This window comes from Ischnura elegans, chromosome 2 (assembly GCF_921293095.1).
Source record: "Ischnura elegans chromosome 2, ioIscEleg1.1, whole genome shotgun sequence".
NCBI classification, from domain to species: domain Eukaryota; kingdom Metazoa; phylum Arthropoda; class Insecta; order Odonata; family Coenagrionidae; genus Ischnura; species Ischnura elegans.
The window spans coordinates 106,157,407-106,184,684 of record NC_060247.1 but is presented as its reverse complement, the minus strand read 5'-3'; positions in this window follow the sequence as shown (position 1 = coordinate 106,184,684).

Sequence of the window (27,278 nt, the reverse complement as noted above, 5' to 3'; positions counted from 1 at the left end):
AATAAAATTCACACTATATTTATTTAGAAAAACAACTATGAGACAAAGTATCTGCCATCGATAAGAATATTTTAAGGTTTAATTATATAAATTGCACACTGCCTCAGCTCTTCAGTGGCGATAGCAGTATCGTAAGTCGCATGAGCTCGAAAATATTTTGTGGAGGCCAGGCAGTGGCGCCGACTCGATGGGGCCTGTGGGGGCCCGAGCCCCCCCAATAATTCGTTACATATGTGAGGAAAAAATGTGTAAGGCTTGTCGATTTTCCCCGAAGTGTCCAGATATCGAGATTCGAGTGATCAGGGTTCTAATGTTGATCATATGACTCTTCTAAAAAGCTTAAAAACCTAAAATTCACTACTTAAAAATTTTACTGTGGCAAGGCCCCCGGTTTGGGCCCCCCAATATCTTTTGAAAGTCGGCACCCCTGAGGCCAGGCCTTCTTAGGGGCAGAGCAAAGCAGTCAGAATTCCCTAGTAATACCGTCCCGACTCTCTTTGATTAGTTGCCATGATCCACGGCAACTGGGCAAAGAATTGGTAAAACTTCTAATCCCTCAGTTAAATATCTTCAAAAGGCAAATATTTGTGAAAGAAAAGTATTTTATAGAAATTTGTTTTTCGTAACATTTTTATTAACCAAGCCAAAATTAAATGAAAATCTGCACACTACCCCGCTGGCCACCTCAATATGCGAGGGGCCGGGAAAGTAAGAAGACCAGCTGTTAATTGAAAAGTCACTTAAAAATTGTGTAAGTGAAGTCATATAAGTCAAATTATAAAGTTACGTAATAGAGATATTTGACTACTGAATTAATATAACGAATATGGAATCCAATACCTATCCGTTCGGCATATATCTTATCTTAATATCTCCATTATCTTATCGTTTTTGTGGCACATAGAAAAATTAATGTTCCCGCGGTGTAACAAATCTGTATTTAATAGCTTGAGTGTATAATCTCTCGCATGTAGCCTACGAGTCTATAGCGGCTTCCAAATTGATTCGAATAACGGCTGTGTAACGCTTTCTTAATAATTTTTGACGATTCGAATAGCTTTCATTTGTATTTACATGTTCACGGTTTAAGTCTTTCGAAACTGGGTTCCGTGTTCTCACCGTGAAATTGGTTAATATTAATTCACTTCACCAAAGCGCATAGGTGGCTTGAAAATTTTCGTACCTCCTTTCGACGGAATGCGACACCTATAGAGCGAGGGATGAACTATTTCGGATAAGAGAATAGGGTTTTCCATTTCTCCTCTCAAGAAAGAAAGAGATAATGCCACATAAATAAGAAAGGACTGAGATAAGACGGAAGTAGGAAACGTAGAATATACTAGTAAGTATTTTCCATGGTTGCCGGTACTCGCGTTAACCTATGTTACCCACAACTGACAAGGTGGGTACAACCCTTCCTCTATCGATTGCGTGCCTCTCATCAAAAATGGAATCCAATGAACTCCACGTATGAGATCACCTGGCCTTTGGTATACACATAAGTTGGTTATCATTCGCTTGGTGGACTTAAAGCACAACGAACTTACGTTCGGAGTCCGACGATAATTCATCTTCAACAATCAGGGGTCAGTTACAGACCTGCATACAGCCCGTATAAAATGAGTCGATAATTATGCAAAAAAGTTAATTAAAAGTCTAAAGAAGAAGGAAATTTGATTTATGAATAAAATTTGAGGAATACTACTGAATTAACAAAAAAAAACTTTTCAAAATAGAGGCATAAATCTTCCTTGCCGACGCACTGATTTTAAAGTACAGTCCTCAGTATGCTCTCAGGTGTAAAAAGGTGAGTATTTCCCTAAACGCAGAGTAATATAGAATCATCACATCATTACGCCAACTTAATGCACATAGGAAACAGTGGAAATTATTTTCCGAAGCTCACGGTGAAAATTGGGCAAAGATTACGTCCGCTTTTCTAATGTACGTGCTGGTATCTATTTCCCACAGAGATTTTTTATAAAAGAAAAAGTAATGAAGACAAAAAATTGAATAAAATGGAAAACTTTATTCGCATATATTAACGTGAAATACTGAAACGGGCTCATATCCAGAAGTTTAAGCCAAGAATTAAACTTTTGGCGGTTTTGACCAATTTTTTTCTCCTCTATGTAGTTTAATAAGGGGATAATGAAATACGGATTTATGCGATAAAATTAACGACGGATTTTCATGCAAATATGAAAATCCCTACAAAAAAACATTCACATTTTTTTCGATTTAATCCCGAAATGCCGCGCTCAGATATCATGAAGGCTCAAACGTGAGGATAACCCGATTAATATTCATCAATTCTACGACCCACATTCTTAAATATCCGACCATATGATGGGGAACGAACGTTCATGCGATTAAATCAGCAGGTCTTGCATGAGCAAACTGCCATGCGATGGGTACTGGAGAGAGTTTTGTAGTCGTGGGAACGATTTTTTGGCAGCTTTCAAAGGTTTAGTAGAAATACCAAATGCAAAGTTCAATGTACAAATAGCTCCATATAACTCCACAAATCCAACTAAACATCATAAAATATTTTATAATTAATAAAATATCTTAGCTATTTATAAAAGTAAAAGCTGTTGATACAGGAAAATCCACCATTGAATAAATGAATGTCCTACCTAAGCAAAGTTTCAAGAATCTCTTCTTCCCCGACTAAAAGTAGGAATTGCTGCAATGGGGCCTTTGAGGTGTACTAAGGAACTGGGATGGGTTCTGGTTGAGGTGAACCAGATCCAACTGCTCATAAAACACCTATTCAAGTGACTTTTTGGAGACTTTCGCAATATTCATACATTCAAGGCAAAATAATAGCTACCCGTTAATAGAATTAATAACTTCCAAAAAATTCAATTCTCTTCTCCTTTCCACGATATTATTCCATGTGTTATTAATGCACTAAAGTAAACAAGTCATTAATAAATTAAATGTATACCATATAATTGCTTTTGACGCGTATAGTTTTGATAATATAGAAAATTAAAAACGCATCTCAACGATAAAAAATTAAAGAAATATATTATTAACCACTATCGCAAGGAATTACTATCAAGTTGCCAAAGAGACGATGCAACATAAAAATTTAATTACACCTTAAATTTCGAATGTTTGCAATTTATTTCACAACCAAACAAGAATTCTATGATGGTTGATAACTAGCAGTAAAAGTATAAGAATCCTGCAAACATCATTGATTACATCTACAACGAACGAGAAGGGTACAATTATCTTCAGTAGAAAAATACTCAACTTGCTTTTGCCTTATCTGTTGGTGTGTGTTTGATGCACAAAACAATGTGGTACCACGGATTCATTAAATTTATCACGTCGGCTGTTTCTCTTAGGAAAAAGGTTTTTGCAAGGATTGTGCTAACAAAAATGCTGGAATAAATATTGTCTTCCATTGAGATTCCGCAGCGGAACCTCCTTAAAGAGCATGCTATCGTTGAAGAGAAAGGAGCATATTTCATAATACTGGTTTGTGGTAAAACAAATGTGATAACTTTTGAATGACATCACGTATAAAGATTATGTACATACTTTGGCTTTATTTCCTTATCATAGTTTAGACAAATAAAGAAAAATCCAAAAACCAAAGAGAAATATAAATTAATCCTAAAGCCCATTGATAGGACAAAAATTACTTTAAAACAATCGATCAACACGTATCTTCCTTGTTACTGTAAGAATTAAAGAAAATTAGGAGCATCAGACAGATATCATTTATGCCAGGCGAATATTATTCCTATTTTAAGTTCAAGGCTAGAAAGCTATGCCAAGTGACATTTAAGTTAATTATTTTTTATGAAGACATTAGAATATGTACCACTCCGCAAGGTTATCAACCCCTAGTTGTCAAGCAAATTTATTAAATGTGAATAAACCACCATAGGGTGAATATATCATTGTAGATATTCACAGTTGGTTTGCTGCCATTATTCATTCTGCTGAAGCTTGGTTTTACCTATAAGCTTTCAAATTTACTTTTCCAAGTCCAAAAAGAAACATTTGAGTCCTAAAATCCGATTTTTAACAGAGAGTTTTTGGTGTTGTTTTTAAAGAAAGTAGCGGTTTTAAGTTACGGTCTAAATTAATGTCTGAGGTACAGATGAACGCAAATTTTCAAATACGTTGAGTAAGAGAAATTCAAATGGTTTCACTTAGCTGGTAATATAAATATTCTAAATTTCGCAACGTGACTGAAGAACTAAGAGAGACGAGATCACAGTCTGCCTATTGGGAGCATTCATCGATAAGGTATTATACCGAGAGACAACACTTCTTCAAACAGGCTGCGCATCGCTGCCTACCTTCCCCACCCTGGGGAGAACACTTCCCCTCTAGCGAGAAAAGCCATTACGGCGAATATTTCGAGGCATAACGTGGACCCATTTGTCTCCGCCTCATCCGATAAAAAAAATACCCTAGGCATCAATTTATACGACGCCCCCGCCACGGCGTATACACTGCCGGTTCCTCCTCAATTCCCACCGAGCCTACATTCACCCCGGAAGACCTCCAACGACGCTGTAGATACCATCTCCTTACCGTATACTAACACGCCCATATTTCCCGACCATAACACCTCTGGTAATCACTCTTTGCATCTCCCATCTTCCGAATCTCCACTAATTTCTTTGAGGCCAATCATCTGCCTACCCCCCTCCACGAGTCAATTCATTCATTCTATTAAGCTAACGTGCCAGCCACTAACCTCCACGTTCCACATCAATCTCGGGACAAAAGAAAAGCACTTACAAAACTCCTTAGTTTCCTTCCGTATTTCACCGAAAACGATGCGTATTTTAACCATAAAGTGAGACTGTGGTACCCGCAATGCATGCGTAGTGCCGAGAAACGTCCATTTCCCGCAAAAGTGCGCCCTGATAAAAAACTGATAAAATTGAGAAGATTCTGCCAAATACCAGCTTCAACAATGGCGTCGTTCTTTGAGATGGATGTGTGAATTAATAAAGTTAAGTTGGGGCTAATGAGTTCATAAATGAAGCAACATGCAGTGAAACGGATGAATGAAAAGGAGGTCATTAAAGAAATCGTGATATTTTTCCAAATGTGCCCTTTAATACCTACTCTATAGCCTTTTTTTCGAAGAAATTAGGATTTTCTTAGCTTCTTCATGGATATAACGTTAAAAAGCTTAAACTTTCCGAAAGGTATTATGGTTATCATCGTTAAGACCAAAGCAAATTATGTTTGACTGATACAATTATATAAGCATCGCTTTGAAAATGCTGAAAATATGGTGAGTTATAGCATATTAATTATGGTAAAAATACAATCTATCCATCCCACCATATTAATTTCGTAAAATTTTGTCCATTATTGCTTTTACTGACATTGGATAGTCTCTGAGTAAAATTTGTGCCAAACCCAACTCAAACTAATAGAATAAGTTAATTTATTGAAATGTAATTATTGAATATTCTGTACACAGCGTATCCTAAATTTGAAGTTTCGTATCGGGGAATATCCTGCGGTAAAATAGTTTGAAATTAATATTTACTTAGATATAGAATTAAGTATCAACTATAAATCGTAAATCTATAGCGGGAACTTCTTAAACATAACACATCCTAGTGAATTCTCTTTATGCTTATAGGATACTCATACATGGTGATCCTCCTATGATGCCTACATTTTTTGAGACATCTTATCAATGTCATGCTCATGTACCTTCATACTCATTTTTGCATAACATTCACAACGATCAATATGTAATGAAGACGAATTTGAATAAAAAATAAATTATACTCATTATTACATTGAACTCCAATGATAAAATTTTCCATAATAAAATATGTATATTTGGATCAAATATGTGTATTTTCTAAATCCATAATAAATAAGCTAGTCGTAACTAACAAACAAAAATTACTGATAAATCGGTAATTCAGACCATCTAAAATTAAATATTGCATATCTTAATACAAGTCCACGCCATAAAATGTACTAAGTCAATATTACGCAATGCCCTATCATTTATTTGATTGCGAAAGACTAAAGCAATATTAAGTATTTTTCAAATGTAGAATAATATTTCATATCCAAATACAAATAAATTGTATCTTGTGGACACGTATTGATCTTAGTAAAAAAAATCACGACTAAATCTCGATGAAACACTTGATTAATGGGAAAGGTATCGGTGAAAGTACGAGAAACGAACTCCCAAGCCTCAAAGTGACTTCTCAGGCGGAACAGAAGATGAGAACGTTACCACTCACTTTTAAGAGAATATTCACTCCGAAACGTCGATGAAAGCGGTTACTCTCACCGTTAGAGGAAGGGGGAGATTCTCTCGAAATGTCTCTTCGCTGACTAATCAGTCGGAAAATTAATAACTGACCGTTCTTTATCGAAGCGAATCCTCCCACCTTCCAACTCCCGACTCGATCCAAAATTTCTTTCGCCCACCATTCGCGCTTCAGCGATTAGTGCCCTAGTCCCTTTCCCAAATTCAAACCCTTTGGAGCGTATACCACCCTGATTTGGAGGAGGCTCACCCACCCTCATGACTCAAGAACCCACAAATTCCCTAGCCTGCCTCCTTATAACCTCCTCAACCCCACCTCCTCCATCCTACACCGACTAACTACAGCCCCCCCCGTTGATTTAGTCGACCCTTTTCGCCAGCCCCCTTAAAATTACTCCCCCAGCTCCCCAATCTTCCCCCCCAATCCTCCCCCCGTTTTACCTACCTCCCAATTCCTTTTCTCCACACACACAGCGTACTCACCCCTCCTACTTCCCACTCCCCCCGTCAAAGTGTTCAATGTTCGCGGCCGCAAGACAGTTTCCGTTATTCATGGGTTCCTTAGCACTTCCGTAATTGGACGTGAAGGGATTGGGTATTTATGAGACTCGTAGGTGGGAGAGAGAGAGATAGAGGGAGGGGAAGGAGAGTTCTCCCTAAAGAACAAGAAGAGTGTTCAGATCGAACCAGAGCGAGGAGCGTGGAAGAGAGGGGTTTTGCTCCAGCCAAGGCTTGTGAGCAACGGTATTGGCTCGAGGACTGCTCAAGAAAGTTGGCTCTCACGCAAGTGACCACTTTCTTCTGATTCAACATACCTCAGGGTGGCTTCTACTGTCGAAAATAAGTAAGCAAAATGGTCGATCTTTGAAAAATCGGCCATGATTTATTACCTGCGATAATGTCAGCTTCAATACTTGAATACCTTTAGATACCATACCTTAGTAATTCGATGCCTGGAGCGTGATTTCATGGAATCGACTTTATATAGTGAAATATAAAAATAAACTTCTTAATTCCACATTAATTTAATTTTGTACGACCTAGGTCTCTAAACGGTACTTTATGATACGATGACGTAAAACGTCGAAACTTAAGTCGCACAATATTGAACTTGAGTGGAATAACGATTTTTAAAATATATATTTCATTACCATACATTAGTCCTTTTATAGACATATCGCATTACATTCATACCGATCAATACTTTATGAAAACGGCTTTAATTAAATAGTATATTTTTTCAATGTTTCTATAAACTCCTGCGATTAAATTTTCCAGCAATGAACGACCTTCAAATTTCAATCCTTTTTAGTAAGATGCATTATAAGTACTTATCTTTTGTCTCTTTTACTTCCACTTCATGGGCGAGTGGATTATCGTAATATTCACAGGATGTCATTTCAATAGATTGCGGAAGTTTAGCAAAGTAAAAAGTAGATATTAGGGTACTCATCACGTAGTAAAAATTGAGTTCACACTGGGAATACACACATTCCATAACCCCACATGAGGATTGGGAAATAAAACCTAAATGAACCGAAAAAAGTCCAATGGTCAAAAAGAAATCTGAAAATAGGATATATCTACTATAATTATTAATAAAAAAATTACGATACAAAAAAACTCTGGACATCAAAGCCAATTAAATCCAGAAAAGCCAAAGCCATATAAAGCCACAACCGATAAATCGACAAAATGGCCGATAACGGATTACTTGCCCATAAATTGCTGAAACCGCAGACGATACCCACCCTGATTTGGATTCCCTTTCTTTTACCCAATATTCCCTCGAGGCACTCTCTCTTACTGATTTCTCTGACCGATAAGTTTACGGAAAATTGCCCACACCAGGAAAAATTTTCTTTTTAATTATTAAGCTAACAAATTTTCTAGAGAATTCTACATTTAGGAAATGAAAATTACGTGGAACCCTGTTAGAGTTCTTACAAATGGAAAAAAAATGTATTAGCAAAGCCTCACGTAAATATTATTGTAAAAATTCTTAAACCTTATAACGAGTTCCTGATAGGAGTACAACCACGCTTTACCTAATAACACTCGCAAATAATAACAAAAAATAGATAAAAATTGCAAATAATTGTAATACATGCTCTCCTTTAATATCAAATTCGATGACCTACGGTACCTTTTATCGAAAACGTACAGTTTATACAATGTAATAACCTTAATGCCGAGGCTGCTCGGAAGAAAATATTTGCAAAACTCGGTCACTGACGGGATAGTCAGAGCACATATTTTCCTTTATTATTTATAGATAAGAGAATCAGGGATGTGTAAACCCTTCAACTTTAGATGATTACTGAAACTATTCCAAAATATGAATTGTGAAAGATGATTTTAGGAAAATAATTCCGCTGAATTTATTTCTTCATAAAAGGTTACAAATCGCGAACTATCTATGATGATATACATACATGATAAATTTAACTTTGCCTTTGTGATGGAGAATTGGGCTTTATGACTTAAATCAGACTTCACCGAAATTGAGCGTAAAACGATTCCCCAATCGTCGTTCATGTATACAACCTATTGCACCAACAATTCATTATTTCTTGTTTCGAATATTCGTGATGGTCTGCTGAAAAAGTGATTAGCTAGTCCACAATGCAATGAAAATGACGAGGCTGAGCTGGCTCAACCACTCTTGCGAGGGGATAATCAATAGTGAAACGTTCAAGGACAACTAATAAGGGATGGTATGTATCTATGATCCAGAACGGGTCCCTGCTTAGACATTTGCTGGTTTAAATAGATCTTTTACGGAAAATGGCCGGTAAACCGGTTGATTGAGATGACTGTTATAAGGACTGTAATTGCATACATATCCCACCTCGTAGAAATTTGCTTCTTTATACAGTGCTTTTATAAAATGGCCTGTTAAACCGGTTGTCTGATGCGACTGTTACAATGACTGTAATTACTTACATACATCCGGCATTATATCCCACTGCGTAGATATTTGCTTGTCTATACAGTGCTTTTTCAGAAAATGGCCGGTTAAACCGGTTGTATAATACGACTGTTTCAATGACTGTAATTGCATACATACATCCGGAATTATATGCCACTGCGTAGAAATTTGCTTGTTTATACAGTGCTTTTTCAGAAAATGGCCTGTTAAACTGGTTGTCTAAGACGACAGTTACAATTAGTGTAATAGCATACATATATCCGAGATTATATGCCACTGCGTAGAAATTTGCTTGTTTATACAGTGCTTTTTCAGAAAATGGCCGGTTAAACCGGTTGTCTAAGACGACTGTTACACTGACTGTAAATGCAGGCACACATCCCTTTCCTCCGCCAGACCCTAGTAAAGAGAGAGGATTCCAAAGCCAATTCTCAAAGCGTGCCAACTTAATTTCTCCTCCTCCTTTTTGAACGCACATTTATGCAAATCTCCCATCCCTCTCTCCCCGTACTCTTCCTCTGTTCTCATGCAAATTCTCGCCCGGAGGCTTGTGACGCCAAAAATCCTCTTGGTATCCAAAGCTCACAGGGAAGGGGGGGGGGGGGGGGGAGGCGGGGTTTTTAGCCGTCCGGAAATGCAAACACTAAAATAACAAAAAGAAACCGACTCATTACATCGGGCGTTTGTCCGATTCCCGGAAAAATTATTCCGGCTAATTAGTCTGGACGTTTGAAACGTAAACGTCGTAAATTATCCCTCGCTCCATGCATAAGAATGAAGTCTACGTTCTCAATGAATAGGGGAGTGCGTTCGACTTATTCTCACAAAGAAAAGCGTGAGACAATGGCACATGCGGATAAGTAATTCTGCATAAGAAAAATACTGGAAACTATGAGAAAAAGGCCTGATAAGTAATTATGGATCGCCACTTTTATAATTAATGCGTATCTGGAATTCTAACGAAAACTGTGTCAGTTATTTCTTCATACGTTTTATTCATTCAATTCAATTCACCAGAATTCAATCAGCAATTTAATCGAATTTTTTGGTCATTCTCAAGTCATAGCCAACATTTATCCATGCCAGTAGTTATCCACCACAAACGGAAGGACTAAATTCCTCTGAACTCATTCATCACTCTGACTTATTACACCAGTAGAATTTTAAAATGAAGGTTTACTTTAAGCAAACCTGAGAAAAAGAAAAACCTCATCCAATATTATCACACATTTTTCTCTCAGGAGATGCAGTATAGCATATATTTTTCTGCGTGCGGGCCTAGCATTCCAATATAAAAGCTTAAAAATTATACAAGCCCCAATTTTTCTTATTTCAGAGCTGATCAATGGAAAGGGAGACACTCTTGAAATTTTCACAGTTTTCATGAATACATTTACATGAGTACATAATTTGATGTAACTAATATTAGAATTTGGTAACATAGCTTTAATAAATCTATACCCGCTCTAAGCAAGAAGTAGCATCACTAGTTTAGAAGGCTTTATGTGCGAGAATTTATCAATGCAATTATAATGTCCATAAAGTTAACCTGATTTACGAAAGTGCTGACTTTTTTACAGTCTTTATATCAACTCACCAACCTGTCTGTTTGTCTGGTACAAATCTTGTAACTGAAATTTGATTCACTTCCTGTGAAGCAAAAACGCTGAAATTTTGCACACTTCTTCATTTCCGATGACAATACATGAAAATATAACTTTTTCTTTCCAACCCCCCTTTAACCACCCCCCAGTCAACCTATAGCCCCCCAAAACATGTTTTTGATCAAAGAAGTTCCAAATGGTCGATTTTCGTGTTTTGCGACCACAGTAAAAGTTATCAACCATAAAATTTCCCATCGACTCAGCCCTAGCTTGGGGGATTCGTCTTGCTTTACTCGGCGAGACCCCCGCTTTCGAAAATTTTTCAAAGGCCCTCCGTCGTCTCGGGTCCGGCTTCGGACTTGGAAAAATTTCGTCCGAATTCCGTCGTCCCAGGTCCGGATTCTGGACTTGGAAATTTTTCGGCACTTAGATTTTTTTCGAAAATCGTCAAAAAAATTTTCTTCCCTTCGAGCGCCTGCAGATTCGTAGTAATAAATATAGTGACTTTTTTAATACGTCACTTTTGGTTTTTCGGGGTCACTGAGTTTTTTTGCTTTGTGTCATATATAAACGTTGCTCATCCCCTGTAATCTAAATATAAAGGCTGGTTTTTTTAAAAAAATTTTTTATAAGAGCTTATTTAAACATCCTTGAGCTACCACAGAGCACAAACAGGTTTTCAACTTGTTATTCACGCGATTTTTTGCCTCATTCTGATAACTTAAATACTGCTGCACTTGATAAAAGCTCATAGGTTTTCTCCGTGTTTATTGCACCGCATTATTTACTCATTATTATCTGCATATAACAACATTTTTCTTCCGCGAGGCCTGGAAGTTGGATTAATGTGCGTTAATCCTTAACAGATGTCCTTGATTTTACTCTTTTTCAATTCTTCTGATGGCTTACAAGATGATGGACCAAATATGAGTATCTCAAAAGTATGCTCCTAGATCAAAACTTTGAAGCGATACATTTCATTTCTCATTCATGATGGCTCTCCGTGAGGCTCTAAATTTACAATATCTCGAGTGATCAAAGCACCTAACTCTTTCCAATGAACAGCTCCAAAACTACGTAGTCCACGTCCAATGTCTCATTGATTTTCAATTCTCATGCATGATCAACTCGCATTGGTTTCAACGCTTCAGTGAGCAATTATGTCATGCGTTACAGCACATGACCATGATTACTCAAGGAAATTAAAGGATCCCTAAAAATTACGGAAACCGACAATATCACAGCACCGTGCAATCAAACATGAAACGATAAATGTTTTCAACTTTTATAACACAATACTGCGATGGGAATTTTTTAACGGCATTATCTTATACAAAATTATTTTGCTTATAGCCAAGAATGTTGCTATCAAATAATAAGTGAAGTATTGCATAAACGAGTAACATTTAAACAGGGGAATAGGTGCGCAGATGAAAATACCTTAGGACAAACATGATTTTATTCGACCGGGATTTCAAATCGGACCTCCCAACAAGCAGAGCTCTCCCACGAGTAACTGGTGAAATGAATGGAAACTTAAAGGACCGGGTCGAATTTTTTGGAGGGTGTTTTTTTACACACCCTCCAAGTTGTTGATAATAGTATCGCTGGGTGTTATTGTCATGGAGCGAATCTGCCAACTCGCATTCTGGCGTCAAACCAACCACAAGGCGTCTTATTAAGTGATATTTTGCATGCGTTTATGACTTCAAATAGTCTATCAATTCACATAAAAAATTAATATTTTAATTTTATGAGATCACCACATTGTTATTGGTTTTCCCAGCAAATTTATTTCTCCCGTGTTTACATAAATATAGAATACCTACAAAATCAGTTGAGGCCACGTTCAGTAACATGCAGATTTTCATCGAGAGCTCGTAGGTGCAGTGTTTGAATTCAGCTTCGATATTATTTTCGCACCGAACCCAAGCCCTTACGCCAATTAAGGCTACTCATTGCTATTCAAACTCCCGTACGTTTTGAATAAAGAAAGGGAAACTTTAAAAAATGTACCAGAAACACCTCCAACTTTCTTACAAATCCTCTGTCATTCCAAATATCAGTATCCCTTTCAGCCTCCGATTCCATTCCGAAACTTCTACAGACTTTATCTCGCCTCCTTAGCTTCCCGAATCTTTTGCCGCTTAGCACCTCCTCCCTAAACTCCTCGTACACTATTCTCTCGTCCGCTCCTCCCTCGGCCAATTCCAACTCCACTGCTTCCATTGTCGTCTCTTTGGAATCCTCTCTCATCCTTTTCTTCCTTCTCCTCCCCATTTCATAGCCCTTCGATCTATCCCACAATTCTATGGCAATTTCACCTCCTCATTTTATTTCCTCGCAATTGCTCGTGGCTTCTTCCTCAACCAGGATTTTTGCCAATTCTTAATTATGATTCGAACACCGATTTTTCTGCCCCATCTTCATTTCCGCAGTATTGCAAATCCAATATGAATCTTTCCTTTTTGGACTTGGTACTCTACTTGCGGAAAAAATTGGGTATTCTTCACAAGTTCCCCATTGCGTGATTCAAGCTTTATGTTGCACATTTTCACAGTGTATGAGCCTATTTAGTGAATGATTTAACTTCGAAATATAGAAAAGCTGCTCATAAAATACTTCTTCATCATAAATGAAGCCATGTTATCTGAGTTCAATGTCAATTCAGTAGTTACAGCATGGAATTAAATGATGTCACGACAAATATTTACGACGATCCCAAGATTAATATCTTAAGAAGAGGTAACAATCCTGTTCGACAGCTTTTTTTTCGTTACATACGCTCGTTTAAAATGTATGCTGTCATGTTGAAATTTTCCTTTTCAAGTATTGTCCCTACCTCATATTTGAAATTTTACTTCTGAGATTTGAAGTTGGTGCACCAGAGGTATATGTAGACAAACGTCTACTATATATACCCTAAAAATGTCGTGACTTAAGTTGAGAAAGAAGGGAAATCGTCCAAGCGGGAGTGATGGATGCTCATTTACCCCTTACAGTGTTTTTAATTAAACCGCATAACTTAGGAAATAAAGCTCTTTTAAATAATCAAAATCATGAGAATTCTCATCTCTAAGCCACAACCGACACCATAATTCGAAGGTTGACTATGCCAACGCTGCAGCGCGCTCGTAGATTATTCCCCACTGTCATCTTCTCTTCGACTTTTCACAACCTCCACCATACATAACGTTACCTCTAGAACTAAATCTTCCATCAATTTCTTATTATTTTCATCCGCATCTTTTATTTTATTTTTAATTTATCTTCACAGCTCAAATTCAGTCGTTCCGTTCCAATTTCTACTGCGGGATTTTTCCAATCTGTGACTCTTCTGGGACAAACGAGGGCATCTTGACAAAAGGATTCCTTTTTCCTTTTGTTTCAGGCACACAATATTCCCCTAATCTCTCACAATACATAATGAAAGGGATGTGCGAGTAATACTTTTTTATCTCGAGTCGAGTATCGAGTCCAGTTGAAAACTACTCGCGAGTATCGAGTCGAGTATGACAATTGTGAACCAGGCCATACTGCAATGCATGCTCCAATATATTCTCATTTTTTTCTATTCCTAATTTTCTATTCCAAATGCTTAGCTTGTAGTAAACGGGAAAAGATAATGAGGAACGTTGATGTAAATCGTGTAAGAATTAGGAGATGAATGAAAAACATTCTCTGTAGTCAGTAATAACTTAACGTGGAGACGTCAAAACTTGCTGCATGAGCATGTAGAACAATTGGTTAATCTACGTGAGAATTTGAAAGGATCAAATATTATATGATTCATTTCCGTGTACATTCTCTTTTACAACTGTGCATATGCCTTTTCCGAGGGCTGTTTAGTGCTGTTTGGATACACATATTAATGATATTGACGACGCATTACTACAGGTTAATTTACTTCAATTATGCTTAAGAAACTGTTTAAGAAAGTATCTTTGTTCGAGTCGAGTCGAGTACCAACCACTCGACTTGACTCGAATTTTCGAGTACTCGCACATCCCTAATAATGAAGTAAAAATTTGAAACTCCTAAATAGTCCAACGATATTCTTGGTATTTATTGGACTCATTCCCATACATTTGCCCCTTTTTTTATTCTAGCCTTAGTTTGGGGGTGTTTTTCAACTGAGCATAATTCTTCTCCGTTTCTCATCTTCTTATGTCAACAACATTTTTCCACTTTTAATTTAATTTATTGCAAAATGTCCCTCTCGATTTAACCAATATAATCGGATTCAGTAATAACTCTACAAATTAAACAAATTATTTCAACATTACGTCTCCATGGATAATTTGAAACGTATTTTTATTCTCATTTATCCGAAAGCTAACACCAAAAACTTCTGTTCAGCCATGTCGACTTGGGGAATACAAAGCCAAAATGTGCCATTGAACACCTTTAACTTCAGAACCCTCGAACCGTGCCGTTGGAAAGCGAAAATTTAGGGAATCTTCAAAGTTATCAACTCCTCCTTCTTCCCCGAAACCACGGACCATTAAAAGCGTTCCTCTCTTCTCATCTATTCTCCGAGAATACCCTAAATTTTCCGTAATAATCGCGAAATAAGCTCATCCCAAATCTTTCCCCGGCATTCATACAGTTATGCATTGAAATTGTAATTCCACAAGATGGGGTGAACGCCCCATCGTTATAAAACTCCCGGGAGAATAGTTGGATTGACGAGGGATAATGTCTTTCATGATTAGCACCTTTGCACTGAGTAACAATCAGTGACGCGAACATTTCGAGATGAAATTTTGGTCACGTTCAGAAAAGCTGAGTTTCTAAGTCCAACGAGGTACGAAGTGAGTTAAATATAACAAATATGCCAATAAGTGTTTCAAATATATGCTAATAAAGTATTAGGTTATCATCGAGCAATGTAACCCTCAACCAATTACTTGAAAGAGAAATCAGAAATATTTCAGTTTTTCCGGGTGACAGGTGAACTGAAGTTTTCCGCTGAAAAGTCGATCAATAAAGTAGGTACCAATTGAAAGGAAGGCCTGCTTTCTTATTAAACCCAAAATAATTTTTAGCAGTCTTTTACTCGAGCGCAGAGTCAAATAATTGATGAAAGCAGTGAAGGCAAACGAAAAAATAGTTTACTTTATCGTCAATGATTCAATGAGTTTTATATTATATCCCTATATCCTTCGTACCAATCACTTTCCTGTATATGGTGTTTTTTTTAACAAATTTCGTTTTGAGAGGATTGGTTGAACTACAGAAATCCTTGGTACGAAAAAAGCTTAGCTTGAACCACCAGTAAAATTTACTTTATAAGGATAAAAATATAAATTAAAAATATTTATATTACAAAATATTGACATTAAATAAAATACTAGGTTCCTAAGGAAATTATTTAAGTTAATTGCTATACTGGTTTGTGCTAAAATACTATTAAAATACACGGCATACAAGTAGAATCGAAGAGATATACCACAGTTTCTCAGGCAGGTATTAAACTCTGAACGACTTAACCTCTTAGGTCTCAAGATACTACACGTGCACCTCTAACTTTTTATTACCATAATCCTTCAAGTGTGAATTAATGTCGTTTAAACCTGCCGCTGCACTTTTTTGTACCTTGTAGTAAACGATTCCCCTACATGCCAAGTGTGTTTTTTTGCATTTTTAAAACATGATGGATGACACAACGGCAAGTAAGATGACTTTGCGTCGTCAAATGTTTTCATTAAAATATTTATTCAGTTGCTTAAAACTAATAAAATAATGTTTATAAAGATTATATCAATTGAAAATAATGGATAATGATAAATTGATTGATAATAATTTATTTATATTATTATTTTTACAAATTGCTGCAAGTAGACTATTGCCTGGTGGCAGCATTAGATGTATACACATGAATAACAAGTGTATCCACATGAATAACAAATGTACCTATCTGATTCAAAGTTTAGAAACAGAAAAGACACCCATGGTAAAAAATAATACATACATTAATTCTAATCTCATACTACTAATTGTAAGAATTTAACATCGTCCCAATAAGCCAAGTTCAAACAATCCATTACAGACATTAAAACTAATATAATACAACTAACAAAATGAGCATTGACCCAATTAACCCAATCTCACACTCTCCCTTGTAAACCACTATGTAATTAACCAATAAGTGTTAAACACTTCTTCCTAAAAAATTTCGCATTTGCACGGAAGATCTTAAAAATAACTTCAGGTAGGTCGTTCCACTCCTTTATTCCTCTATGTAGGAGGGATTTTTTCAAAATGTCTGTTCTCTGTTTTTTTTACTTAATTTTGAATTTATGACCTTTCCTTCCTATGTAGCAGGGTGAGTCCAGCTTCAGACCTATTTCTTTCCAACCCCGCGTTGTGTATAAAAATATTGTCGTAAATTCTCAAGGTGCACATGCGTGTGCCATACTGTAAAATATTTGTTAGTAAATATTTCTTTCGAATTCCATTGAGATGTTATTTTATCCATCCACCCGTATTATAAAAGATGCCTTAAATATAAATAAAAACAGCTCAGAGACTCATGGGTCCGAAGAAGTTAGAGGCATAGCCAATTCCGAAGTTTACCATTCTACCAGCATAATAATAGGTTTTTGGAAGAATAATGTAATGGAACTTATATAAATTAATTACTAAACTAATTTATCTTCGGCGAATACGATTCTAATTACTTAAAAGGTATTAAAACGATTGCATAGACCCATCCAACGCGAACTCATCGGTCAGTAAGGAAATGTTCGAGAACTGCAGTGATTTATGTGAATTTCATCAACTTATTCTCCCAAGGTAATGTTCGATAATTATTCGGTGCAAGATTCTAATTTATTATTCGCGAAAATTTTACGTCCACGGAAAAAATGACGGAAAGTAAGCAACCATTTTATTTCACCATTCCATCAAAATACAACTTTATTTCATCAAATATATAAATCACTTAATTCATTTACAGACAAACCAGCATGGTATGGATAAATTATTTGCCCTCAATTGATAGCACCACCACTCAACAAGTTTAGTCTTGAAATAAATTAAAAACACTAAAGCGCCCGAAAAATGATTTGAGGAATCTTCATATGCCTCATATGAGCTCCGGGTGAGATATTCATGGGACTAGGAAGGAAAAAAATGAACAAGGGACGACGATGAAGCTTCATCTGCATAATTGTACTGATACTACTGAGTTTCACGAAAGAGAAGATTGAAGGTAATTTCACGACGCTACAGATTTAAAACGTGTCGCGATGCAAGTATGAGTTTGAAAAAGAGGGAAGCGTAAAAAGGTGAGGGAAATAAAAATTACAATTACAAACAGGATAAACAGAAAAATGGGAGAGAAGGCTTCTCTTGGGTGATGCCAGGCTATTGTTTTTTTATTCATCAACGAGAAATTTTCAGCTTTCTTTCTTCCCCTCCTCGCTAAAGTTGTCACAAATACCTGCGCATCTTTTTTCTCGCCTGACGTCACAGTCAGTCTAGACTTTCACTCCTCTCGGGGGTCAAAGAAAAAATATCGACTGAAAGTCGATAACAAGACTGAGAGTGGGAACCAAATAAACTCGAAAACCTTCCGGTCTCACCTCGTATAAACTGGTAAAAAATACACTCTCTTCCACCCTTTACGTATACTTCTCTCCCTTATCCCAAAAAATCACTTTCACGAATGAAAAATTAACACAAGTAAAAACGAACACCGTTTCAATTTTTCCCTCGAATATTCCTTCCTTCGAAGAAGAACTAATTCGACGTTCCTTGGAAGAAAAATCCCCATTCAATTCAACCTTCAAATTCACCTTTTCTATACCCTCTGCACACACAAATGACGATTAATACAAATAAATATTTATTAAATTATAGGTTCATATTCTTAAATTAGCTCTTTATTATGACATTAATTAATATTAAAGTAATGAACTAAATTGTTCTCGTGTAAAAAGGATGAAGTACATAATCAAAATTAAACTCGATCACGTATAAGCACGGGCAAATAGTAAGTTAGGTACTTCAACGAACTACTGCTTCATTTCAGCCCATTTTCATCATTAACAGACCGGCACCAAATCAATCCTAGGATTGGTTTGATGCAGTCTCCCCCCAGTTCTCTTATCGGACAATCTTTTAATACCTACACAATTCTTCTCTTTTAGATACTTTACCTGCCTGCCTGCTCCATGCCTGCTGCATTTATCTCCGTAGCTTAGCCTTGTCGTTCTTCCTTTCCACCTGTCCTTTAACAATGAGTTTCATCAGATCCTCGTGTCTCATGATATAGCTGTTTATAGCTTCCGATTTTCAATTTTTTTTAAAGACCAGGTCATTCCATTAATGCATAAAATGACCTCCTGGATTTCGACCGAACAGAGTTTGCGCATAGAATCTCATACTATCGGAAATAATAGAATGATAATAATAGAATAATAGAATATTATTCCACTCATATTCAATACATTACATCGAGAAAAATAAACCCTTTAATAATTGTGGAATATATAGCTACCCCTTTGTGGAAAGGTTTTGGGGCTACCATCATACACCATTGAGAAAATAAACCTCGGGAATATAAATTTAGCTCTCCATTACAAAACTTAACCAGCAAAACCATTACAATTAAATTATTTCCTTCGAGATAATTAAATACTTTTTAATAAATACTGATGTCGAGGTCAAATGACGGTAAATTAAAATCAAACTGTTCCCTTTCCCTGGTAAAATGTGAGCAATTAGGTCATTGCGAAAATATATACGCTCAATAAAATGAAGCCATTCAAATTTTAATAGATGGATATCATATATTGGTTAAATAAAATATATGCGAAAACGATACAATCCAATAATTAGGTTAGCTTTTGTCATCCAAAGTTAAATGAATATAACTCCATGGCTTCTCTATCACCAAACTTCATATTATGCTCTTCTTATTATGCTTTACCGGCGATTATAACAAGGAGTTTTCCACGCTATAATTCCCAGAATTTGTAATTTTAATATTCATTATAACATGTAGCCATACGGCTACCCTTGTCTACGGACAAAAATGTTTTTACCTAGGGCAATATTAAATGTAGTTTTCGATAAAAAAAACAAAAGAATATGCTTCATAACACAATATTACTCAAACTGGAAAAAAATAGGCAGCTATACTGCTTTTGTCACAAAAAAATTAATGAAAGGCAAACAGGAGTCGAATTACTCTACGTTAGTTGAAAGGCACATAATTTTCAAACCTTCTGAAAAAAGTACTATGACTTGTAATACAAAAAAATTCCCGTCTTAATGTAACCTGCTGTAATTTTTAAAATATCACCGTAGCATTATTGCACAATATTCAATAAAGTTGGATTGTTTGGAAAGAATGGGGGCGGATACTCCTTAAGCCCTTTAATAGACCATGTGAACCATAAGTAATGAATGGAACTCAAGAAGGTTGAAATCTAAACCGACATATGATGGGCAGTTACTGAAACACAGCGTAAGAAGATGAATTCTTAAAAATTTCAATTCATTCTCTAGCCTGATAATTTTAGTCGACGTGTAATGTGATTTTTAAACTGCTACGCTTGGCATTATATTAAAAACACTACCCTCAGAGTCTCCTTGACGGATCTTCTTTAAGAACACCTGTTTCTCCTACGCAAAATTTGCTCGTAAACGTCTTCAAGGAACTAGACGTATTTCAAACAAAATCCAATTACAGGCTAGCAGAAAATGAAGTTGCGTGATTTGTCATCAGAGGTTTTTTTCATCACGAATTATTTTGTGCCATTTAGCCTCAAAACCATACCATAATTTGATAGACATCCAGCCACGCAAAGCTGGACTAAGGATAAACAACTCACAGCAAAAGCATTCACTTTCCGCAGGCCATATGGTGGGTTTAACTTTATGATGTAAGCATAAAAACGAAAAGCGGACGAACTTTCTTCAAACTTCGTGAAGGACTTACGACGCATATTCAAAATTAGTCTTTCATGTAATCACACCTGTGACCTTTGCAAATATGTCACACTGGAATACCCTAGAAAGTTAACATATCGATGCCATATTTTTATGAAACTTACGAGTAGTAATATCCCATCCCTAAGCAGGCTAAATTTATTCCACAATATTGCCGCACAAAATGAAAATCCGTCAATCTATCAGCATGTCACTAGGACATTAGGTATCAGAACCCATGGGTTTTCCCCTGTGAACATAACGTATTCATCCAATAATTACTCCGCAAAATTAATTTTAAATTTCAACAAGAAAGTCCTAAGTGCGTGAAAAGAAAAAGATAATTATTAAATAATAAATAGCAAGTAATCCGATGAAATATCGATCACAATAATCTATCACAAGGCTGTACATTGGACAATAATTACCTGCCATACGAAAAATCTTTAGGCATTTAATAAAAACCAGAAAACAATGTAAACATTTTTTATCTCCATAGTATTATTTTAAAGTCAGATATTTCAACGCATAAGGTATCATAAGATCACTGCTTATTATGACACCAACGGTCTTTCAGGCTTTTGTTGATTGAACTTCATGAATTCGACGCTTAGCATTTCTTAGCATATCACGCGTCATAATATACTTTCACTGAGTAAAAAATTATGACTCACGTAACTTACAGTAACTCCATAAAAGCTGTACTTGAACCAGAATTTCTAGTGAAATAAAATTCTGTTTTCAAATCTTTTCTATGCCCTGGCAAATACTGAAATCCGTACACTCACATTAGTACATTAAAACATAATGGCAATTTTCCAAAAACACTTTCATTTGCCTTACACGATCGGTTTTTCTACAGTCCGTATCGGGTTATAAAATGTATTGAAATTGGTCTTTGTAGGAAAAAGTGTTTTCAGAAAATTGCCATCGTATAAGTGTCCTCGCTGACTTGTATTCCCACGATTGGAAGCCTCACCTGAGAGAGCGGACACTAATCGCCCTTCCTTCTCCCACCCGGTGAGGACGAGCCGGGAACGGCAAGTTAGCAGAAGAAGGCACGTAGTTGGACTTGGGTGACGAGCGGGATGGCTGAGGGAATTGTATGCTAACCTTAATAAACGACAGATATGAAAAAACGAGGGATCATCGATAATTCTTTAATTTCCTCCCAAGCGTCCCCTCTGCGCACTCCGGCAAACCCGAGTCACTTGCAATAAGTATAAATTTACTAACACGCTTGGATTCCACCAGATTAAGCGTGACTCTTCATACAATCAAAATCATCTCCAAAGTTAATGACGACGAGATTACGAGAAATTGGCCATTGAAATTCACTTTCAAATGCATCTCATAACCCTTTTCTTCATACTCCCCTTCTCCTTTGCCCGTTTCCAATTCCTTTCATTTCCCTTATTCATGAATACTGGCAAAAAAAACTTCACCCACTACGTAACGCCCATGCTCAGGCTCAGGGGTTGGCGCACAAATTCGGAAGAAAAGGATGAGATGAAAGAGTGCCGGGAGAAGGGAATCGAGTGCAGCGCAATAGAGATAGAGACGGGCGGAAATGGCTCGGTCAAGGGCTGAAAGTAAAAGATAGCGCGTCTCGGGCGGAGAAGTGGGAGCATGGGAAATAAGACGGGCCGGAAGAAATATGCAGGGCGTGTGTATGTGCAGGTATAGCACAAAAAATGAACGAGGAGAGAGACGGAAGGGTGGAGAGAAAAAAGTGATACCCTGAGGCAGTGGCGGGTCTACGGAGGAAGGAGGCTAAGTGCGCCGCAGTGGGTCGAAGTACACACTAGATATAATTTAAATTTCTGGAGGTTGCCCATTTGCACAAAAGTATTTTGTTATAGGAGAACCAGGGGCGAAACGGGGTAAGCCGTTTTTGAGTGCAAAACAAGCGGAAATAACTGCAACTAGTCCAGATTGGTGTTGCTTAACTGATAAATAACATTAATCTGGACTAATATAGTTATTGCCGCTTGCGAATCACCTTTTTCGCACTTGAAAAAATCGCTTACCCCGTTCCACCCCGGGTTCCCCATCATTTTTCCGACATATTTACCTACTTGAACGAAATTGAAATACAAATTAGCTTAGGGCCTAGTTTACAATCCAGAAAGGGGCTAGAAGGGGTTATGCCACCAATTGCAACCAAACCAAAAAACCAACACTAGATAGAATGGTACTTTTGTTCAGACCTCCGCTACTACTCGGAGGTTACCCGCCACTTATTCCCCCCTTCTCCCTATCCTGGATTCGCCACTGCCCAGGGATAAGAAGGAGAAGGGTTTCGTATTTGCGTCTAAGAATGTTGCTTCCTTGAAACCATGCAGTTTTTCTCCGAGAGCACCAACCCTCTTGGCCAGGGTGCCTCCGGCCAAGTAAGACTGTGGAGTTGGGGGAAAGGCTGAACGTTGAGGCCGGAGATGACTTGAGGGTTCTCCCGCACACGAGATCAGGGATAAGGCACAGTGGAGTGAAAGAGAGGGGGTGTGGCCAGGGACATAAAAGAAGGGTGCGTGCATGGAAGGGGTCGGTCCCTATTCCATGGAAAGTTGGCGGAGAACGCCCCTCGTCCAAATGATATAGCACCGACGCCGCCGAATCGAAAAGTTGCTCGTCTCCAGTAATCATTACAATTTCCGTCTCCTGGTCGCTATAGAAACTGAATTATTAAATTTTTGAGCGAGAGTGAAAACATTTTTAGAGGTCTTATAATTTAATAAATGAACCAGATGAGCATACAACCCCATGAGAAAAATTCAATTATCCAGGCCGAAGAATAATCTAGTAAGGGAAGTAAATTTTAGACATTTTTTTGTCATTTCACTGGCTCCGCATCGGCTGCTTGAAGGAATGATGAAGATGAAGAAATGCATTTACCGCGTGAGTATTATCTAAGGAGTGGATAAGTGAAGGAAAATCCTCTGAAAACTCGAAAAAAAGGCCAATTTATCGGCCAAGTCAAAGGATAGGGTGGGCGGATGAATAGTTAAATTGATGATGGAACGGCAACGGATGCATTAAATTTATAGCAGAAGAAATTGCCCATTTGTATTTCGAGATTAAAATTTAAAATAGTTCCTCGATTAAAATATACCTTTATGCCATCTTACACTCCTAATAAAAAAGTTGTCATTAGGGCTTTTTAGTCACTTAACTACACCATAATAAGGACCAAAACCAGGAAATGAATAAACTTCCCTAGGCGGGATACAAACCTACGACCCAGAGGGTTTTCATACCATTTAATAAGGTTTTCATACCATTTAATAACCCAATATTCCCAAAAGAATAACATGAGGTTTGGTTTTCTTACAGATTTTCACCATAATACGAGTACACATATTATCACAGTTTCCCTCAACCTCTAAAGCATTTCAAATGCAAATAACCTAAACATTATTACATGCTCTTGAGGAGAATAGCTAATCTGCAAAAATCTTTCCTTCTCATATGATGTTCAGCATCTCTTTCCCAATATTCACTGGCTTTCAAGTTTTTCCTAGCCATTTTTAAATTCCCTCAATTTTCTCCAGCACTCTATACATTCTACGCCTTTCATTCGGCTCCTTTCTAACAAACTTACTTCCGTGAATTTAAAGCAGTCATATCATTAGTCCCTAAGGTATTTCAAGAGAGGAGTATGTAAATTAAACGAATATTGGCTTTCTTTTTTAACTAATTTCAGTATTTTGAATGCTTCAAATGACAAAAATTCTGTTTCTGGCCTAAAGAATAAACTTTTGAAAGAGTTCAGACACTTTTTGATATCGCCCATGAAAGCAAATATAATAAAAGCACACGGAAGTGCCTTACCGCATAAAAACATTTATAAATTATGAATGAATATTCCATGTTCAAAAGAGATATTTTATAATAGTACTAAAATTTATGGAAATTTTTTATTCCACTAATTTAGCAACCAACTTTGCGACGTGGCTCAGCCCTCAAGTTTCCGTTTACAGGTCAATATTACATTATATCTACACCAGGATATACCGTGAACTAAAATAGTTTATGATGAAAATGCATTGATGCATTATGCACCAATAAATAAGTATCTCTTATTTTGCAAGCGTAGGTGGTAGCAGGGACATTAAATTTAAGTTGCGCAAGACGTTCAACCTTGAAGATGACGAATTATAATTATTAATAATTAGACATCAAAAGATCACGGAAATTTTTGCCGAAAATTAAGACTTAGCTCTTCCTAACAAGGTGATTGCTTCGGAAATGTAATTTAGGAAGGTGTTGATATTCATTAACTGAATTAACTGATCATGAAAATGCCTTTCGACAGGGAGAGATGGCTACACCAAGAGCCCCCGGATTTTAGCGGAAGGGTCCATTTCGACAGCCTAGCGCTCGAAAGCAAAGTTTGCTCGTAATGCCACAAACCCCTGAGCCCTCAGGGAGAGAGGGAGGGAGATTGAGAAAGGGGAAGTTTACGGTGTGTGAAGAAATTTTGAAGCCGCACTCCTTGTCCCATAAAGATGGGTGAAGCAATGGGTAGAAGAGAGAAAAATCTGGTAATAAAATGAAAGACTTGATCATCAATCAATAGATGTGGGTTGCAAACTCGAGACTCAATGGTGCGATGAAGTGAATTAAGGAAAATGAGCAAACTTTTCACTCTCAACGGCTGATTTTAACGGATATATTCGTCTCCTTTGACAGCTTTAGTGCTTTTTCTCTTCCTTCACTATCTCCAATAGCCTTCCTCTGTCGAAAAATCAGCATAAAACTGCAACATCCTGGATAGAAATGGCAGAAGAAATGTGAATAATAAATGACACTGTAATCATGGTAAATGCAACTGATTTAGGAAATAATAATAATGAATGTAACTGAAAAATAATACACGCCAAATCAGATTTATTAACACATCTCTGTGGACGATGAGATGCAATCGCAGCAGAGTATGGCACTTATAGATAAACTGCTAGGTACTTTTTCCTAAAGAAAACTTATATGAACAGGTAATTTTACGGTTTTTTTAACTATTTCCCCAAATTCCACAGTCATAAACTTACCTTTTGGCAGAAGATATTTTTGTAATTTACTTATCTAATCCGAAAAGTTTACTAAAACGGCTGATGTTGCTGTTCAGGCATATATTTTTAGCCATACTTTGATATGGAGTCATATAATGTTAAATGATTCTCCTTGGGGTGGCTGGATTCCATGAAGAAGATCGTCTTGGATTGCAGTAATTTCAAGATATTTAGGCATTATTCGTCAATGGATAACCCATCTGGCATAAAATTGTGTTGGAAATCTTTGAAAACTTACTGTTAATTATTTCCGGTACTAATGGTATCATCATCAGTCAGAAATAATCTGTTAGGTAATTTTTGTTTAGCAACAAAGTTGATGAAATAATGTTGTTAAACAATCAACGGATATCTGAGAGATCATAGACTTGTAAATTCACATATATTGTTTGCAGTATGTACTTAAACTAATATACCTTCTTCCAAGAGATATAGAAGATTCAAAAAATAAATATGGTAATAGTATAACGTTTTTTAATAACTGCAGGAAGTTATAAACACATGGAACTAGACATTTCAGAGAACAAACAACTTAAACACCTATATCCCATTACACCAGCCATGTTCGCCTCCTGCATTGGCAGTTGATAGTGACGTTACCGGTTTTGACTGACGCAACTGACGCAGTCATTAGAGTGTCTCCTTCATCAAAGGATCAGTGCCTACCACATCTCGCAGGCTTCGGCCATTTCACACTTAAATGTCTGTCACTTGCAGGCATAGGTGACAAAACCCGGGCACGCTTTAACTACCACCATACGAGCTCGAGTCGAACCAAATGATGATTGGCTTTGGTGAGTGGTAAACGCTGCTACCATCTCAGGAGACCATTTCGAAGAGATATCGTAACAGAGGCATTTTCGTCGCACAATCTCTCCATCAGCTATACTCATGGACTAGATTAATGCAAAGACGTAAGGTCTATTACATCGACGTAACCGATGGCTCTCATCTAACACGGTGACAGCTTCACCGATAGGACTGGCGTAACTCCCTTTCATCGCAGTAAGCTTCAAACAGATGAGGATGGTAAATCATAATTCTGACATTTCCTTAGATTTTAAAATTCTAAAGCGTAGGCAAAATATATTATTTTTTGAATGCAAAATCAAAGCTAGCCCATATCATAATGATGCCCACAACTTATTCACACGGTATAGGAATAAAAGCATTAGCAAATTCTAATATTTGGAATAATACGAGTACATTATCCACTAATTGTGTTCCAGCACTAATTAAGCTAATAAAAACTAAACAAAATAAACTGAACGAAACAAATCCATCATTTAAATCTACTACAGTTGCAAGCCAATTAAAAGCTACAATGCATCACGGTAACTACTAAAAAAACTTAGAAACAGGAGGAAATGACATTTTCCGGCAAACTGGGCAAAAGTGGATACGAGTAATTCAACCAAAATTCCAAGCGTCAGAAATTC